The sequence below is a fragment of the Acinonyx jubatus genome, chromosome E3 (genome assembly GCF_027475565.1).
Source record: "Acinonyx jubatus isolate Ajub_Pintada_27869175 chromosome E3, VMU_Ajub_asm_v1.0, whole genome shotgun sequence".
NCBI lineage: Eukaryota > Metazoa > Chordata > Mammalia > Carnivora > Felidae > Acinonyx > Acinonyx jubatus.
This window is the reverse complement of record NC_069398.1, coordinates 14,884,512-14,905,091: the sequence shown is the minus strand read 5'-3', so window position 1 is coordinate 14,905,091 and position 20,580 is coordinate 14,884,512. Positions and strand designations below refer to the sequence as shown.

Below are 20,580 nucleotides of genomic sequence, written 5' to 3'. Positions count from 1 at the left end.
TCTCAAAAATAAATAAACATTAAAAAAAAAATGTTTATTTATTTTGAGAGAGAGATTCAGAGACAGAGCGCAAGCAGGCCAGGGGCAGCGAGCAAGTGGGAGACACAGAATCCGAAGCAGGCCCCAGGCTCTGAGCTGTCAGCACAGAGCCCCAATGCAGGGCTGGAACCCACTAACTGAGAGACCATGACCTGAGCCGAAGTCAGAGGCTTAACTGACTGGGCCACCCAGGCGCCCCTATCTTTTGTTTTTTTAACTATTTATATTTTATGGCATTTCCTAACAGATGGAATGATTGTAGTTTTTGTAAGATTTTTGCAACAGTTTACTTGAAATTTTTCATTTTGTCTTCTTGGCAACATTTTAAAGCACACTTAATTTGCTTAGTTTATTGATTGACCTAAAGTTAAAGGTTATTGATTGACCATAGGAACTTATTTTTTCTGAACAATCTATAGTATCCCCATTAGTCGATCATTTATTCATTCAACACTCATTCAACTGGAAAAATTATAAAAGTTGACAATACCATATGTGGGAGATGGAGATCAGTGGGATCCCCTATGATCACCAGGGGGTATACTTTGGAGCAGTAATTTTGGGAAGTGATTTGGCATTCTCTTGCAAATTTTAGCATTACTATACATTACTATACCCTATGAATCAGCAATTGCACTCCTGGGTATATACCCAAGGCAAAATTTGACTCATGTACTTACCTGAGAATTTCATGGAAGCTCTCTCTCTCTCTTTTTTTTTTTAATGTTTATTTATTTTTGAGAGAGACAGAGACAGAATGCTCCAAGCTGTCAGCACAAAGCCCGACACAGGACCTGAACTCACAAGCTGTGAGATCATGACCTGAGCCAAAGTCAGACGCTCAACCGACTGAGCCACCCAGGCGCCCCGGAAGCTCTCTTTTTAATAGCAAAAATCTGAAACAACCTGAATGCCCATGAGAGGGCAATGGATAACTACATTATAGTCTGTCCAGATAATGGAATGTTCTATACTAGTGAAAATAAATAAAATACCAGTCTATGTAACGACACGGCAATGGACTCTTTTCAGCTATTCTTGAGTCAAAAAAGCAAGTCTCAGAAGACGGCATAAAATACCCTTTCTATGAATTTCAAAATACCCTTTCTATGAATTTGCTTTTAAGCAAACAATACATTATTTAGCCAGGCATGCAAATGTAACACATCTGAAAACTAGCAACCAGGACATGTGACATTCGGGACAGTGATCACATCTGAGATGGGAAAATGATACGGGTAAGGAGCCCAGAGGAGATATGAATTATCAGCAATAAGCTAGTTCTTGGGTGAGTTCAGAGGTAATCGTTACTGCACTGAAAATAAACAAAGAATAGTTAAACTAAAAGGGCATAATAATAATAATAACAGGTCATGAGATTAGGACCATGATTAATGCATTGATGTGCCCCTGAGATTTTATCTCTCCTTTCTTCCCATCACCAGCAAAGAATCTCACAGAAAAAATGAAGTCTCTTTCATAGAAACAAAAAATAGGTTAGCTCCTTAAATTCTTTTGCAGCACTGAATGCCATAGCTGTAAATAAAACTCGTGTTTAGCTTATCCATTTATAATTTGGTTCTCGTTTTCTTGCGTTCAGAAACAATCAGAGAGGGGACTTGGCCATCAAACTCATGGAGACCTGAGGACCCGGGACCAGAACATGCCACCAGTGACCTCAAAGCCCCTGCCTGCAGGGAGTTTACAATAAATAAAGGATTTTTAGAGGCTCCAAAACTTGCTGTGTGACCTTGGGAAAGTAACTTAACTTCTCTGGCCCTTGGTTTCCTCCAGGGCCCGTTTCATGGGTCCTATGTGATTGCGCCTGGTGCAATGCTCTGCTGTCATCATCTTGATATTCCTCATAATTTCCATTTGTCGTCTTCATTTTGCTCTGAGTCCCTCAAGCTCTGTAGCTGATCTTGGTTTCTTGACTTGTGAAACAGCGTTAAAATAGTACCTTTCTAGAAACAGAAACCAGGGGTTACAGGACGGGGAAGTGAGGGGATGATGTTCAATGGTTATAAAGTTTCATTTTTGCAAAAACAAAAAGGAACACAAAAAATTCTAGAGATCTATCGCATAACCATGTGAATATGCTTAACACCGCTGAACTGTACACTTAAAAATGGTTAAGATGGTAAATTTTATGTTATGTGTTAGAAAAAAAAAAAGACAAAAAAAAATAGCACCTTCCTTATGAGGTTGTTAAGACAATTCCATGACAGAGCCTGGCACAGAAGCGCCGTGGACGTGTTGTTGGGATAATAAATGCAAGTGGCAAATGCTAGAGAGGTTTCTTTGAAGTTGAAACGCTTCCAACTGGGATAAACATAAAAACAAAACAGCTAGCATTTGCCACTCGCGTTTCCTATTCACCACCCTGTGCCAAGTACTTTTAATACAGACTTCCTTAAATCTTCTCAAGAACCCTGTGAATGGGTCCCAGTTGGTATCTCTATTTTATAAATGCAGCAGTGAGGTTCAGAGAGGTGAGGTCATGTGCTTGAGGTCACACAGGAGCCGCGATTTAAAAAGGGGTGTGCCTGCATGGGAAGGGCATTCTCTAAACCACTGACTCTGTTTTATTGCCAAGACATCCTAGAGAGGGGCCCATGGAAGGGTGCCCTGTCTTCAGGTACGAGGAGCAAAGCCGGTGGACTGCTGTTGGCCCCCCTCTGTCTGTCTTCCACTTATCCTCTTTGGTCGTGTGCTTTTATCTTGTCTCTGCTCCTAGATGAAGTTCCCAGACCTCTTCATCTGCCTCATCTGTGTCTTTTGTAAGGCACCTGGCAGGTGCTGGGTAATTATTTGGGAAGCCCCAAAAGGACTCTTGATAAGTGGTTCTGCGTGGCTTCTCCGGCAGTAACAAGCTTGGCAGATTAAAGCAGGGCAGTGGCCTCGAAAGTCCCCTCAGACTCCTGAACCTCCCTTGAGGAAATGCAAATGGGGACGCTTGTCAGGCTTTGTGCGTGCCCCTCCCCGACCCTGCTTCCGGGACGCCTGATCTGATGGGCCTGGCACTGTGCTACGTGCTTCACGTGTCCTACCCCATTTCACCTTCCGTGCCCCTGTGAGGTAGGTCTGATTCTTTTCCTGACTTCACGCAGGAAGACAACAGGCCCCTCAGAGAGGAGCCCAAGGTCACACACTGCAGAGGTGAGGCCGGGGTCACAGCTAGGAGTGACAGAGCCAGGATTCAAATCCAGTTGGTGAGCTTACTCTCCCGGCCAGGTGTTCCTGGTGGCGTGTGTTACACCTGTGCCTGTCTCAGGGACACAATGTGCCTTCAGTTTGCTGGCTTTGCTGCTGGAGGACACTGGTCTGGAGGACGGGGATGGGGGGGTGAGGGTGGGGAGAGAGAAAGCGCTGATGGCAGAGGCTCTCATTCATCTCATAGATACTTACGGAGTGTTCTAGGTGTGGTTCCTGGCTGGCTTCTAGCACTCAGGACACAGCAGGGACGGTGACGGGCAGAGCGATCGCTCTCCTAGTGTTAGAGAGATAAAGTAAACACCTAGAGGAGCAAAGGGGAGACAGTTATGGAAAGCCGTAAGTATCATGAAGAAAGTAAGACAGGGTTAGCCAGATGGAGAGTGAGGGGGCAGGGAGAAGGGAGACTTTACACCAGACGGATGGCCTCTGTGAGGAGGTGACCTTGAAGCTGGCATTTGAATGACAAGAAAGTACTAGCCATGTGAGGTGCCAGGGGAAGAAGTCTCTAGTAGGATGAATGGCAAGTATAAGAGTCTTGAGGTGACATTCATGACAGTCGAAAGGCTGGTGTGGCTCAAGCGTGGTTCGTGATGGGGAGTGACTGGGCTCAGGTCAGAGAGATAAGCAGGGGCCATGTTGGACCATAAAAGCTCTTTAAACAAATAATTGTTTAAAGTGTTTATTTATTTATATTGAGACAGAGAGACAGAGAGAGAGAGAGAGAGAGAGAGAGAGAGAGAGCGCCAGAGAGAGAAAATGAGTGGGGGTGGGGCAGAGAGCGGGAGAGAAAGAATCCCAAGCAGGCTCCGGGGCTCAAACCCATAAACTGTGAGATCATGACCTGAACCGAAATCAAGAGTCAGAGGCTTCACCTACTGAGCCACCCAGGTGCCCAGCGCCCCCCCGCCCCCTCCACCCCCACCCATAGTAACAAATTTTGATTTGAGAGAGGAATGTCCTAAAGGGGTATGAGAACTCAGGGCCAGCCTATTTTAACGTTCAGGGCCATCTGACTATGGCTGGTTCCAATGGGTTCCTACCATCCAAGTTACAGCTGAACTCTGCCTTCTGAAACATCCTGGGAGTTTCCAGGAAACTGAAGGAGCTCGGGATAACACGGTGTTGTCAGGTGTAGTTTACTTAAAAGACCGAGACGTTGGGTGACACATCCACCGTGGCTCACAGTAGCTCTCGCACTGGTCACATGACCGGGTATAGCTTCAGACAGGTGGAGAAGGATGATCCCAGGACGGCTGTTTCCCCCTGAGGCAACTAGAACCTGTTCCTCCTGACATGCGGGCTGGTGACATAGATGCGTCAGGAATGGGTCAGAGGCAACCCTAATAGTCCAGTCCTAGAACTTGGTGAAGAGCCAGTGAGTCAGGAGAAGGAAGCCAGAGTGGGGAATGCCTGTGTTCCAGCACCGACCGTGCCGAGGCACAGAGGTTGATTGCAAACGCTTAGGCTGGGGAGTCTGACTCAGCAGGTATTTGCAGGACTGGCACGTGAGTCTGACGCACTCAGGATTAAGACCCCCTTCCAGGTGCACGTGGCTGAGCTCCCGGATGCAGACGCCACAGCCTCTGGCCGAAGGCGGGCTCCGCCACTGCCTGCAGGAGGGCACGGAGCGAGTCGCGTAAGCTCACCCTGCCCCAGTCTCCTCACCGTCAAATGGAGCTGATGATAATAATACCTCATTCATAGGCCATTGCAAGGAATAAAGCCCCTGAGGGCGGTCCCTGCATGGACTAAGTACCGCAAAAACATCGGCCACGGTTGCCCATTTCATTGCCCTTCGGGACTGCCTTGTGAGGAAAGTCTCACGATTATTCAGATTTACAAATGAGAACTGAGGTTAAGTGACGTTTCCAAGGTCATAGTGAAAGTGTTTTATTTCAAAACAAACAGGAAAACAAACAAACAAAGCCAAAACAGAGGCCATTCCCAAATGCTCAAATGATCTGGGGTCCGATGGGCCCGTATCACCTACTGCTCTGCAGACAGGAGGCAGAATGACACCTTTCTTGCAGGGGTGTCTGGAAGGTGAAATGTGGCAGTTAAAGAGTGAGGCAAAATTCCGCTCCCGGTCATGGCTGAGGATCTCCTCCCAGACGGATCCTGTGCAGACAATAACATTCAACTGGACAAAACGCAAACCCCACCCCCCATACAAACTCAAACTGTCTGAAGACACAGGGGAACAACCCAACACAGGGAGGTGCCAGAGGGATGTCGTCACTTGGAAGAAAGGGACACGTCGTCCAGGGTGAGTGTCCCGTTTTCAAAGGTGTGGCAAATCTGTGCCGAGAGATGGTGGCCCAAACTCTGCCAGAACACCTGATTTTACCCGCCGGAAGAGCCAGAGGACAGGGGGGTGTGCAAACACAGCCCCGGGGTGTTGAGTCGGGAGTCCTGGAAGAGGAACATCCAGAGGAGGGGAGCCCCAAATTCTCTGTATGAGCTCTGCTCGCATGTCGAGCAGAACGCTTGTATTCGGGGCTAAAGCTAAGCAGAGTGAGCCGATGTTCCAGTTGTCCCTCACCCCCGTGGAGGCAGTCTGCAATTCGAGGTTAGCCAAACTGCCCGCCTGCTTTAAAAAAGAAGAAGAAAAGGGGGCGGCTGGGTGGCTCAGTCAGTTGGGCGTGCAACTCTTGGTTTTGGCTCAGGTTATGATCTCAGGGTTGGTGGGTTCAAGTTCAGGTTCTGTGCTGGCAGCACGAGCCCGCTTGGGATTCTGTCTCCCTCCTTCTCTGCCCCTCCCCTGCTCACCATCTCTCTCTCAAAAATAAATAAATAGACATTTTTTAAAAATTAAAGAAAAAAAAAGAAAAGAAAAAAGGATGAGACCAGCTGCTATAAAATGATGTGGAAGGATGTTTAAAACATATAGTTAGGTGCAAAGCAAAGACCAGTGTATAATATGTTCCCAAAGTTATTTATACATATACATATACATACACATAGTACATATGTAAATTTATACACATGTAAATGTATATACACATACCAGTATTCATGTGCACTTGTATATATCTAGACTATTTCTGAGAAGCCCGAAAGGATCTACAAACTGGTAACAGTGACTATCTTCTGGGAAGGGAAAATAGAATTGAATGGTTGGTCCAGCGATGTAGAGGAAGGACCACTTCTTTTTCCCCTTCCTATTTATTTATTTATTTGAGAGAGAGAGAGAGAAAGAGAGAGAGAGTGAGTGGAGGAGGGGCAGAGAGAGAGGGAGAGAGAATCCCAAGCAGGCTCCACATAGAACCCGATGTGGGGCTCGAACCCCCAAACTGGGAGATTGTGACCTGAACCAAAACCGAGTTGGATGCTCAACGGATCAGGCCACCCTTGTGCCTCTCGTTTTGTTGTTGTTGTTGTTTTTAAGGAAGATTCATTGAAGTATAATTAACATACAGAAAAACTCACTCCTTTTTAGTTTACACTTGTCTGACTTCTTAAAAAATTTTAATGTTTATTTATTTTCAAGAGAGAGAGAGAGAGAGAGAGAGACAGGGCATGAGCAGGGGAGGGGCAGGCAGAGAGAGGGGACACAGAATCTGAAGCAGGCTCTAGGCGGTCAGCACAGAGCCCGATGTGGGGCTCGAACTCACAAACTGTGAGACCATGACCTGAGCTGAAGTCAGATGCTTAACCGACAGAGCCACCCAGGCGCCCCTGCACTTGTCTGATTTTTGGCAAAGACATACAATCACGTAGCAGGCACTGCAGCCAAGATACAGAGTATTTCCATCCACTTCCAAAATTGCTGTGTGCTCCTTTGCAGTCAGCCCCTCTCTACTCCCAGCCCCTAGCACCCACTGACCTGTTTTCTGTTCCTATAAATGGGCCTTTTCCAGCTTATCATGTAAATGGAGCTATACAGATTGTTGCCTTTTGAGGCCGGCTTCTTGAAATGCATCCTTCTTGCTGTAATAGCAGCAGTCCATTCCCTCCTGTTGCTGACTAATCTTCCGCTGGGTGCATGCCCCGCTGTTGGCATGCTCATCAGTTGACTCTGGGTTACCCCTTGTTCTGGCGTTTATGAATAACACTGCCATACAATTAACGTGTAGGTTTTCCCATGAACATGAGTTTTCATTTCTCTTTGGTTAATACCTAAGAATGGGTTATCAGGCCATCTGGTAAGAGGATGTTTGACTTTACAAAAAAGAAAACATGCCGAACTGTTTTCCAAAGCTTCGTTTTGCATTCCCACCAGCAATGGAGGAGATGTCCAGTGAGTCCGCGGTTTTGTTAGCACATGGCATCGTCAGTCTTTTTTCTTTTCTTTGTTTTAATTTTTTAATGTTTACTTATTTTTGAGAGAGAGAGACAGACAGACAGACAGAGCACAGCAGGGGAGGGGCAGAGAGAGAGGAGGACACAGAATCCGAAGCAGGCTCCAGACTCTGAGCTGTCAGCACGGAGACCAACGTGGGGCTCGAACTCATGAACCGTGAGATCATGACCTGAGCTGAAGTGGGATGCTTAACCGACGGAGCCACCCAGGAGCCTCGCTCACTGTGACTTTAATATACATCTTCCCTCATAGTTAAAAGTGTGGAGCGACTTTTCACATGCTTATTTGCCATCCATATATCTTTTTTTCTTTACAGCATTATTGAGATGTAATTCCTATACCATAAAGTTACCTTCTAAACATATGCAATGTGGTGTCTTAAATATACCCACAGTTATGCAGTTATCACCATTATCAATTCCAGAACATTTAAAAAAAATTTTTTTTTTCAACGTTTATTTATTTTTGGGACAGAGAGAGACAGAGCATGAACGGGGGAGGGGCAGAGAGAGAGGGAGACACAGAATTGGAAACAGGCTCCAGGCTCTGAGCCATCAGCCCAGAGCCTGACGCGGGGCTCGAACTCACGGACCGCGAGATGGTGACCTGGCTGAAGTCGGACGCTTAACCAACTGCGCCACCCAGGCGCCCCCAGAACATTTTTTATTATCCCCAAAAGAAACCCTGAAGCCATTAGCTGTCTTTTCCCATTCATACTCGCCTGACCTTTACCCTTTCTGCCCAGCCCCACCCCAACCAGTAATTTACTCTGTTGATTTTTCTGTTCTAGACCTTTCATACAGATGATATCATACAATATGTGGTCTTTGGTGCCTCACTGAGCATAATGTTTTCAAAGTTCATTTATGTTTTCAAATGTATTGGTACCTTACGCCAAAAAATTATCCAGCTTTTTAATGGCAGTGTAATAAACCGTTGTATAGAGTTTTTGTTTTTCCATCCATCAAGTAATGAATATTTGGATTGTTTCTACTCTGGGGCTATTATGAATAACGCTGTATGACCGTTCATGTACAAATGTTTGCAGGGACATATCTTTTAATTCTCTTGGGTACAGGAGTGGAATTGCATGGTCATGTGGTAATTCTATGCTTAATTTTTTTTTTTTAATTTTTTAATGTTTATTTATTTTTGAGAGAGAGACAAAGTACAAACAGGGGAAGGGCAGAGAGACAGAAGGAGACACAGAAACTGAAGTAGGCTCCAGGCTCTGAGCTGTCAGCACAGAGCCCGATGCAGGGCTCGAACTCATGAACTATGAGATCATGACCTGAGGTGAAGACTAATGTTTAACCAACTGAGCCACCCAGGCGCCCCTATGCTTAACTTCTTAAAAAAAAGTTTTTTAAATGTTTATTTATTTTGAGTGAGTGAACGAAAGCCAGGGAAGGGCAGAGAAAGAGGGAGACACAGAATCTGAAGCAGGTTCCAGGCTCTGAGCTGTCAGCACAGAGCCTGATGCAGGGCTCGAACCCGTGAATCATGAGATCATGACCTGAGCCAAAGTTGGTCAGTCATGACCGACTGAGCCACCCAGGTGTCTCTCTATGCTTAGCTTCTTGAGGAACCACCAGGCTATTTTCCACAGCAACTATGCTGTTTTACATTTTCATCAGCAATGTATGGGGATTCCTGTTTCTCCGCATCCTCACCAACACTCATGATGGTCCTCCTTTTTGATTACAGCCATCTGGTGGGTTGATATAAAATTCTATCTTATTGTGGTTTTGATTTTCATTTTCTTGATGACACAATGAGCATCTTATGTACTTATTGGCCATTGGTATATTTTCTTTAGACATATATGTATTCAAATCCTTTGAATATTTTTAAATTGGGTTGTCTTTTTGTTATTGAATTATAGGAGTTCTTTATATAGTCTGGATACAGGTTCCTTATCAGACATATAATTTGCAAATATTTTCTCTCCCATTATGTGATTTATCTTTTCATTTTCTTGATGATGTCCTTTGAAGCACAAAAGCTTTAATTTTGATAAAAAATTTTCTATGTATATATATATTTTGGTGTCATATCTAAGAAATCATTGCCCAATCTATAGTCACAAAGAATTATTCCTATGTTTTCTTCTATGAGTTTTATAGTTTTGGCTTTTATATTTAGTTCTATGATTCACCTTCAGTTAAGTATTGCACATGGTGTGAGGTAGGGGTCCAACTCCACTCCTTTTTATGTGTGAGAGCGACTGTCCCAGGACTCTTTGTTGAAAAGACTATTCTTTCTTCACTGGGTAGTCTTGGCACCCAACGTTGAAAATCAATTAGCCATAAATATAAGAGTTTATTTCTGAACTCTTCAAATCTATTCTATTGATCTATATAAGTGTATCCTTAAACCCAGTACTACACTTTCTTATTACTGCAGCTTTATGGCAAATTTTGAAGGAAGTAAATGAGAGTCCTTCAACTTTGTTCTTTTTCAAGATTGTTTTGGATATTCAAGGATATGAATTTTATGATTAGCTTATCAATTTCTGCAAAAAAAATTCCTGCTGGAATTTTGATACAAATTGCACTGAATTTGTCAACCAGAAGTATTGCCATCTTAACGTTATTAAGATTTCTGATCTGTGAAGACAGAGTGGCTTTTTATTTACTTAGGTCTTCTTTATTTCCAACAATGTTTTGTAATAGTCATTGTACAAATCTTGCTCTTCTGTTGTTGAATTTATTCCTAAGTGTTTTACTCTTTTTCATGCTATTGTAAATGCAATTGTTTTCTTAATTTCATTCTCACATTGTTCATTGATAGTCTGTATCTCCTTTAGTGAATTGTCTTTTCAAATATTTTGCCCATTTTTAAACTGGGTTGTTCATTTTCTTATTATGGAGTTTCACTGTATTTTTCGTATATATATAGAATGTGTTTTGCAAGTATTCTCTCCTAGTCTGTGGCTTGTCTTTTCATTTCCTTAATTTCATTTTCAGATTGTTCACTGACAGTCTATGTATCTTCTTTAGTGAATTATCTATTCAAATATGTTAACTTTTTTTAAAACTGTGTTGTTCATTTTCTTATTATGGAGTTTCATGTGTTCTTTGTATTTTTCTTGTATATATAGAATGTGTTTTGCAAATATTTTCTCTTAGGTTTGTCTTTTCATTTCCTTCATGTCTTTTAAAGAGCAGAAGTTTTAAAATTTTGATGAAGTTCAACACATCAAAATTTTCTTTTGTGGATTGTGCTTTTTCTGTCTTATCTAAGAATTTTTTGCATAACTTGAGATAACAAATCCCTTATGTTTCCTTCTGGACGTTTAAAAAAATTTTTTTTTAATGTTTTATTTATTTTTGAGACAGAGAGACAAGAACATGAATGGGGGAGGGGCAGAGAGAGAGGGAGACACAGAATCTGAAGCAGGCTCCAGGGTCTGAGCTGTCACCACAGAGCCCGATGAAGGGCTCAAACTCACACAGAACTGTGAGATCATGACCTGAGCCGAAGTTGGATGCTTAACCAGTGGAGCCACCCAGGCACCCCTCTTCTGGACGTTTTATAGTTTAAGGTTTTACATTTAGGCCTATCCTCCATTTTGGGTTAATTTTTGACTATGGGTCAAGGATTATTTTTGTTTGCATATAGTTTTGCAATTGTTATAGTACTGTTTGCTCAATAGTCTGTCCTTTCTTCTCTGAATGCCTTTTGACTTTTAACGAGAGTAATCCATTATATATACATATACATGTAGACTCTCAGTTGATGGAGCATGTGACTCTTGATCTCGGGGTTTTGGGATTGAGCCCCACACTGGGTTTAAAGATTACTTAAAAAAAAAAAATCTGGGGCACCAGGTGGCTTAGTCGGTTAAGCGTCTGACTTCAGCTCAGATCATGATCTAGCGGTTTGTGAATTCGATCCCCATGTGAGACTCTGTACTGACAGCTCAGAGCCTGGAGCCTGCTTCCGATTCTGTGTCTCCCTCTCTCTCTGTCCCTCCCCTGCTCACGCTCTCTCTGTCTCTCTCAAGAATAAGTAAACATTAAAAAAAAATTAAGGGGCGCCTGGGTGGCTAGGTCGGTTAAGTGTCTGACTTTGGCTCAGGTCATGATCTCATGGTCCGTGGGTTCCAGCCCCATGTCAGGCTCCGTGCTGGCAGCTTGGAGCCTGGAACCTGCTTCAGATTCTGTGTCTCCTTCTCTCTCTGCCTCTTCCCCTCTCGTGCTCTGTCTCTCTCACTCTCAAAATTAAATGAACATAAAAAAAATTTTTTTAAATAAATAAAATAAGTAAAATCTTTAAAAGAGTATGTACAGTACTATTCACATCAATCTCCAATTACAGCCCCATTCTTTTCTCCCAAGAGTACTGACCATCTTGATTTTGCAATAATAATTCCCCTTGCTCTTAAAGATTTACTATGTATGTATGTGTACTTAAATAATTTCGTTTAGTTTGGGCTGTTTTGAAACGTTATTATATGAATGGAATCTAACCAAGCATATTCTTTTAAAAACTTAAATTGTAGTAAAATACACATGACATACGATTCACCATATTAACAACTTGTGAGTATACATTTCACTGGTATTGAGTGCTTCACAGGGTCGTGCAAACTTCACCGCCATCCATCTCCAGAACTCTTTTCATCTTGCAAAACTAAAACTCTGTACCCAGGAAATAATAACTCCCCATTCCCTCTCTACCCCCCTCCCCCTCAAATGTATTCTTTTGTTCAATATGATATTTGTGAGAGCTGTCTATGACATCCCACATACTGATGTAGCACATTTTCATCGCTACATTGTGGTGCTTCTCCAAATCAGGCCATCCAAGAAGTCAAAACTGTTTTCATACTACCAACTACACATCCATAGTATATAAGTTTGCCTGAGAAGTTATTTGCCTTTTTTAATCTCCATTCTCTCACGAGGGTACTGTGGAGCTTTCCAGAAGCTACACGGTGTGCAGTACTGCAACAGACTGGATGCAGAAGCAGATTCAAGAACTCATTTATCTTCTTCTTCTTCTTCTTCTTTTTTTAACGTTTATTTATTTTTGAGAGAGAGAGACAGAATACCAGCAGGGGAGGGGCAGAGAGAGAGAGGGAGACAGAGTCCGAAGCAGGCTCTAGGCTCTGAGCTGTCAGCACAGAGCCTGACACGGGGCTCAAACTCACAAACCATGAGATCATGACCCAAGCCGAAGTCAGACGCTTAATGGACTGGGCCACCCAGGCACCCCACTCATTTATCTTCTATAAAGGAAGACATTAAAGATATTTGCAAAAATGTAAAGTAATTCTGCCATTCTTGCTAGTTTTTTTTTAAACCAAGTTATTGTTCATAACAATATAATTGTTATGTTATATGTTTATTATTTTAAGGATGAATTAATACATATATCAAAAGTTTCTCAGTTCAAATGTCTTATCTGGCAAGTACATAGAGCTGTAAACATGTAAAAAAAAGCTCTCTGAGGGCAGTTGGTAGATTTTAAGAAGTAAAGAAGTCCTGGGACGAAAAATATTGACAATCACTGTAGAGTCATATTCATTATATGGATATGCCACAATTTATCTACGCACTCTACTGCAGATGGACATATGGGATGTTTCCGACTGCATTAAGAACAATGCTCCTGGGGTGCCTGGTGGCTCAGTCGGTTAAGCGTCTGGCTCTTGACTTCGGCTTGGGTCATGGTCCCACAGTTCGTGGGTTCGAGCCCCACATTGGGCTGTGTGCCAACGCGGAGTCTACTTGGGATTCTCTCTCTCCCTCCCCCTCTCTGCCCCTCCCCCTCTTGTGTACTCTGTCTCTCTCTCTCTCTCTCTCTCTCTCAAAATAAATAAACTTAAAAAATAATAAAAAAGGAACAATGTTCCTATGAATAACCTTGAACATGTCTCCTTGTGCCTATCTGCATGAGGAGAGGAATTGCACATCTTGAACTTGAAGAATGTCCTACTGTTTTCCAAAGTGCTTGGACCCACGTGTGCCCTTCCAGCTCTACATTTATACCAACATGTAGAACGACAACACTTTTAATTTTTTTTTCTTGCCGACTTTGCAGCTGTATGATAGAGATCTACTATATAGATCCCTGTGTATTGTTTTGTGTGTTTGGAATTTTGTTTCATGTGCATGTGCACTTATGAAACTTACACTATATGTTTTTAAAAAGAAAAATGTGTCTTTATAAAGCCACTTTAAAATAACTTTCCATACCGATATGTTGACAGTGCTTACATATATTTTCACTGACAAAAATTTCCTCGGAAATATACGTTGTGCCGTCTGTCTGCGTGTATTATTTTCTTGGCAAATACGGGCGCGTGGCAGAACTGGAATTTTCGCCCATGTGTCTCTCTTTCTCCAGGCTCTTTCGCTTCTCTTAAGGACAGCACGGTGACAGGCAGCAGAGCTTTTCTTGGTTTATTTTATTTTTTGATTTCATTTTAAGCCACCTTCGCAAGCGGATGCTGCTGATGGCTGCCCCCTAGTGGACTCCTGCAAGACTGCTCCCGCTGGATTGTAAGAAACCCCCTCAGCCGCGCTGAGCTTTCCCCTGCTGGAGGGCGAGGCCTCAGCATTAGCATCTGCTTCCAGCAGAGAATAAACAAGTTGATAATCCTCGGTAGCGCCACGACATGCTTACCTCGGCAGTATAAGTACACTCTTGGGGACTGATCAAGGTCAGCCTGTGCAGCATGATAGCTTTGGTTACAAGCTTGGGTTGGCTATCAGATTGAAAAGGCACAACAGCCTTTAACGCAATACAGCTTCTCCAACCTCAGCACTAGTGACATTTTGGGCTGGATAATCTTTTGTTGTGGGGGGCTGCCCTGCACATTCTAGGATGTTTAACAGCATGCTTGACCTCTATTCATTAGATTTCAGTAGCATTCTTTCCCTAGCCGTGACAGCTAATAACGTCCCCAGACGTTGCCAAATACCTCGTGGGGGACAAAACAGCCCCCCGTTGAGAAGGATGAGATTCAGCTTGCACAGCTTTATCTCATCAGGATGGCCAGCGGTACCCATGCACGTAGATTCTGTTGTTCCTCGTCCACACGGCCGCAACCACAACAGCCAAGCTGTGCATGAATCACCTTTATACAGAGAGGCCATATTTATGACATATTAGTCACGCTGGCCTAGGTCTTGTGTGCGATTCAGAGAGCCTCCCGCAGGTACCCTCCCACATAGCAGAAGAAATGGTCACAGCATTCCATGCGTATCTTGAATCTTTGTTTTCCAAAAGAAACTGCCCCAGGAGAACTCAGACCTGAGGGCATCCCCTGACCGGCCTCCCTTAGCGGGGCCTGAAGCTAACTAACACTTTACTTATCTACAAAGCCATACCCAGCCAATTAGAGTTGGTTTATTAAGTACTTTCCTCCCTGCAGAAATGCTGTTCATGCCCCGCCCCAGCCCCAACCCCACCAGAAAGAGAACAGGGCCTTTGTGTCAGCCAGGACCTGCACAGCCTCAGAGCAGCCTCCGAGCCCACATTCAGCGCCCACCCCATCCCCACATTTCAGATGAACTTCGTGGGGCCATCAAAATGTCTAGGCTTCAGGGGCACCTGGGTGGCTCCAGCATCTGACTTTGGCCCAGGTCACGATCTCACAGTTTGTGGGTTCCAGTCCCCTTGGAGCCTGTTGCGGATTTCTTGTCTCCCTCTCTCTCTGCCCCTTCCCTGCTCATGCTCTGTCTCTCTCTCTCTCTGTCTCTCTCTCTCAAAAATAAGTAAACAAATAAACGTTAAGAAATTAAAAAAAAAAAAAAGCCTAGGCTTCTGGGGTGGCTTGCAATAACTTACTTTGTTTGCCCCTTCACTTAAAATACTCTGCTTTATATCATGTCTATTGTCCTGCTTACGGTAGATATGGTGTATCTAGAAACATCTGTCAGCATGCTAGAGACATCTTGGAATGTTCCCCTTAAAAGAAGAGTTTGGGGAATATTTCACAGGCCGTGATTCCACCCCAATGGGACACCAAGATTCTTTCAAGACACTAGTGGCTTCTTACTTTGACAGCTGCTGGAAATGTGCTGGGGCCAAGGAAATTTTGGAAATGTCAAAGAGTTGCCCTTTCTACTGGTAAATGCCTCAGAGATCTTTATTTTGCCCCCCCCCCCCCCGGACCATAAATAATCTATCTCTTCCCCACAGTTGCTGAAAAGATAAGTCATAAACTTGAATTTACTGATGGCCATTGGGGAGACCCTGCCTGGAGCGGAGTTGTCTCCAAGAGAGTTCCTCTAGAAGCAGATCTCAAAACAAGGTTGTGAGTGCAACTAGCTAATTTGGTAATTGATCCCAGGAAGCACCAGTAGGGAATTAGAGTCATGAGACAGGGAAGGAAGACAGCCAGTTAGAAGTGTTTAATGGAACAGGTTATTGCTGTGGCCAACTGGAGTGTGAACCCCGCTGGGGACTCTGGGAGATTGTGTAGAACACGCAACATAGGAGTGTCTATGTGGCTCAGTTGGTTGAGCGACCAATTTCCGCTCAGGTCACCATCTCGTGGTTTGTGAGTTCAAGTTCCGCATCAGGCTCTCTGCTGGCAGTGCAGAGCCCGCCTAGGATCCTCTGTCCCCCTCTCTATCTCTGTACCTCCCCTCCCCTCTATCTCTCAAAACTAAATTAACATTAACAAAAAATTTAGAACACGCATCATAGAGTTATCCTGACCACAAAGATGGGGTGTTGGTCCCCCCATTTTCATCAGCATTTGAGGGCATGCCGAGACTCTCTTGCAGGTGGGCCAAGTGGCCTCAGTGGCCAGACAGAGCCCCAAGCGAAGAATCACAGCTGCTCGCAGGGGCTGCTAACTCCCTCCTACTTCCTGTTAGGTTCCTCACTCTGTCTTGTCCCTCTGTCCCTCTGGGTGGGAGCCCATTATCACAATTTCTTAAAAAAAGATCGCCAACAGGAGCATTGGTGGGATAAGCCCCACGTCCACTATTTCAGTTGGTCCTGAGGCCACACTATCTTTACTATCCATTCTCAAGTCTCCTCCATTTCTTGGCCAGCATTTTTTTTTTTTTTGTCTCATCGATTTCTTCTTATGAGATATAACTCACAAAGTATAAAATTCGCTCTTTGAACAGTTTGTGCAGCATCGTGGTTTTTAGGGTACTCACAAAGTTGTGCAACCATTCCCGCTGTCTAATTTCAGAATGCTTGCATCACCCCCAGAAGACACCACCACTAGGGGTCGCTCCCCCCTCATTCCTCTGTTTGCTCCCCACCCAATCCCTGGCAGCCCCTTATCCGCCCTCTGTCTTGTCTCTGTGGACTTGCCTTTCTGGAAATTTCATGTACATGGAATCAGCCACTAGATGGTTTTTTGTGTCTGCTTCTTTCTTTCTTTTTCTATTTTGAGAAAGAGACAGCATGAGTGGGGAAGGGGGCAGAGAGAGAGAGAGAGAGATAGAGAGAATCCCAAACAAGCTCTGTGCTGCCAGTACAGAGCCTGATGTGGGGCCTGAGCTCACGAAACTGGGAGATCAAGACCTAAGCCAAAACCAAGAGTCTGCTGCTTAACTGACTGAGCCACCCAGGTGCCCCCCCACTTAAATTTTTTTTTCCCCCTAATGTTTATTTATTTTTGAGAGAGAGGGAAAGAGACAGAGCGCAAGCAGGGGAGGGGCAGAGAGAGACGCACAGAATCCAAAGCAGGCTCCAGGGTCCAAGCTGTCAGCACAGAGCCTGACACGGGGCTCGAACCCACAAACCGCCACATCATGACCTGAGCTGAAGTCGGCTGCTTAACCAACTGAGCCACCTAGGCGCTCCCCACCCCGCTGCTTTTTTTTTTTTTTTTTTTTTTTACAGTTTGTGTCCGGCTTCTTTCAATCAGCGTATTTCGAAGGCTCATCCAAGTGGTAGCAGATATCAGTACTGTGTTCCTTCATGGCTGGATGATTCTATTGCATGAATATACTATTTTGTTCACCCGTGTAAGATGGACATTTGGGTTGTTTCCACTTTTTGGCTATGTCGGACGACGCTGCTGGGAATATTCATGCACAGATTTTTGTGCGGACAGGTGTTTCCATCTCTCTTGGGTCTCTACCTAGGCGTGGAATTGCTTAGTCATAATGGTAGCTCATAGTTGAACTTTTTGAGAAACTGCCAAACTGTTTTCCAAGGCAGCTGTGCTATTTTGCATTCCCACCAGTGATGTACGAGGGTTCCGATTTTTTCACTTTCTCACCAACACTGTTCTTCTTTTTTGATTATGGCCATCCTGGTGGGTGGGAAGTGCTATCTCATTTTGGTTTTGATTTGCATTTCCCTGAAGACTGATGATGCTGAGCATCTTTTCATGTGCTTATTTTGGCCACTGATTTTGCTTGTCTGGACGGTTAGCCTAGATCTCCATCCCTAAGGGCTCTGAGCCCCTGGTTTCCAGGCCTGGAGGAGGCTGGGGTTGTTGTAGTTGCCTTTTCACAGTTAAAATCGGGCACGGGAGCACCAAAGGGCACCCCGGCAAACCCTCAGAGCTTCAGAATCCTCTCCTCCGTCCTCATTATGTAGCAGTGATCCTATATCCTAGTGATAATGAGAGTCAATTAGCTCAGCTAATACAGTAACTGCTTTTTCTGCCTGCTGGGCTACTGGCTAAGGAGCCCAAAATGACCAGGTAGCAGCTTTGCTTTAGGTCGGTGGAATGGTTATTATGTCACCTGCCAGGAGTGTCCTTCCCCTAGGAATCAGGACCTCCAGTTCAGCAGAGCTTAAAGTTGCAGGGAGAGGAAACACAGGTTCCCTAAGTGGGTCACTGGGTGTGAGGGTGGAGGGGTAGTGATGCTACTCTTGGTTCTCAGATCTATGCATTATAACTTTGTTGGTAGGAACACGCTGCCATATAATGGCTACTGGGGCAAAGTACATACTATGTCTTGAAGGACAGCACCTGACCTCCCCCTGCAAGGTGTCATCCCCAAGCTGGTGTCTTAACTGTGCTTTTATTTTTTATTTTATTTTATTTTTAGATTTATTTATTTATTTTGAGAGAAAGAGAGAGAGAGAATGCAGGGGAGGGGCAGAGAGAGGGAGAGAGAGAGAGACTTCCAAGCAGGCTCCACACTGTCAGCATGGAGTCTGACGCGGGGCTTAAACTCAAGAACCGCGAGATCATGACCTGAGCCGAAACCAAGAGTCGGACACTCAACTGACTGAGCCACCTCAGCGCCCTAGTTTTGCATTTAAGAAGCCATTTCTGGGTGCCGTTAGGCAGCTTCTGAGCGACATGGAATATCATGTCCACGGTGGCCTCTCCTTCATCATAAAACAGGAGGCCCTTGGTGCAAGACTTTGTTACCCAACATCCCATGATGGAAAAGCAGACACTCTGTGAGGCTTCAGATAGTGGTGGCTGCCGTGGGCAGGAAAGGCATATTAACCCATACTTGGAATCCAAGTGAATCCTCGTAGGGAGACACCACTGCCCGCTCCGGGGTGGAAATGATCCAATGCAATCAACTTGCCACCCACTGGCTGGCTGGGTCTGCCAGGGACCGCACCATATTGAGGGTTTAGTGTCGATAGATGATGCCGGCAGTGGCTAGATCAGCCTTGGTGGGAGGGAGCACGTGTCGTTGAGACCCTGCTGAGCCTCCAAATCTGCCACATAGTTGCTCCATTCAAAGGCTTAGAGTTATGGCACAGTTGTAGCTGAATGAAGAGCCTGGCTGGTCTCCCCCGGAAAAGTCACGCTGCCCACCCCGTGGCCCAATTGCTTCCTTTCAATGGATACCCTGTGATGGTTATTGACCGGAGGCACCAGGGCCCACACACACCGTGTCTCTCCCACAGATCCAGTGACATAATTCGGCCTCAAGATCTCTGACCTTCTGATCTTGCTCCTTCAAGGCTCCTGACCAATCATTTGAGCCATTCACCACTGCCAAGAAGTTAGCATATGTTCTTAACTCGGGCTACTTCTCTCTTCTCACAAAGTTGGTGACCAGGTCCTCTGCCTAACGTTCTTTCAAAGCTGCCTCTGAGTGGGGATGCAGTGCAGGAGTAGTACATTTTTAGCTCACACCAATATATTGAGCCAATCCATCCATGAGCTTGGCTTGGATTTTCTCTTTTTCCAGGGGGTCTGTAGAAAACCCTTCATCAGGACATAGGCAGGAGCCGAGGAAGGGTGTTGGAGCAAGAGAGGTAGATACGGGGAGGTGTGGGCCACATGTTTGTGTAGCATAGCTTAATTGCGCTCTCTGGACCTGCTCAGGACTGATCCCAAAGGTGCTATTTCCACTGTACTGTGAATTTCTGCCTCACTTGCCCACTCTCATGACTCAGGGGTCTGACAGCAGTCAGCTCATGACGGTGTTCCATGGTGAGGTTTCTGTCTCCTAGAGTCCAGCAGCATGCGAGGAGCCGCTTTCTCAAATATTAAAGAGGTCTCCGCTGCACGTGGCATGGCGTTGCACCAGAACCCTGGGGGGTCTATGCTGCAATTCTTCTTTTGGAGATTCTGGAGGTTCTGCACAGAATCACTTTCTATCACGGACACCTCTATGCCATGGGATCTGCCATGTTCTGTGGCTCCAAGTGCAGATCCACTTGTATGGTGCAAACCCTCATGCAAAGCTCTGTTCTTCTCTGGGCGTAATTCAAAACGCGCTGAGGGGGCGCCTGGGTGGCTCCATCGGCTAAGCCGCCGACTTTGGCTCAGGTCATGACCTCACGGCTCGTGGGTTGGAGCCCCGCGTCGGGCCCTGTGCTGACAGCTCAGAGCTTGGAGCCTGCTTCGGATTCTGTCTCCCTCTCAATCTCTCCCTCTCTCTCTCGCTGCCCCTCCCCCTCTCGCCCCTTGTCTCTTTCTCTCAAAAGAAAACATTTAAAAAACAAAAGGAAAAACAAAAACCAAACGCGTTGCTTTCTGAGTTAACAAGAAGGGGCGTCTCCGTGTGTGTGAGTTATCCCTAAAGCCTCAAGAGGCCTACCTTGTGCTATCCTTCTTAGTGATATGAACTGCCAAGTGCAGTGTGCTTTCCTTTGTCTTGGGGGGGATA

At 45.0% G+C, this 20,580-nt stretch overlaps 1 long non-coding RNA gene across 1 annotated transcript; it reads right to left on the bottom strand.

The window, feature by feature from the left end:
• Nucleotides 1–57: 57 nt before the first annotated feature.
• LOC113594821 (uncharacterized) lies at nt 58–5,051 on the bottom strand. Its single transcript, XR_003415263.2, has 3 exons — nt 4,296–5,051; nt 3,448–3,556; nt 58–2,003 (listed from the first exon to the last, which is right to left on the bottom strand). It is a non-coding gene; the product is annotated as an uncharacterized LOC113594821 (long non-coding RNA).
• Nucleotides 5,052–20,580: the final 15,529 nt, after the last annotated feature.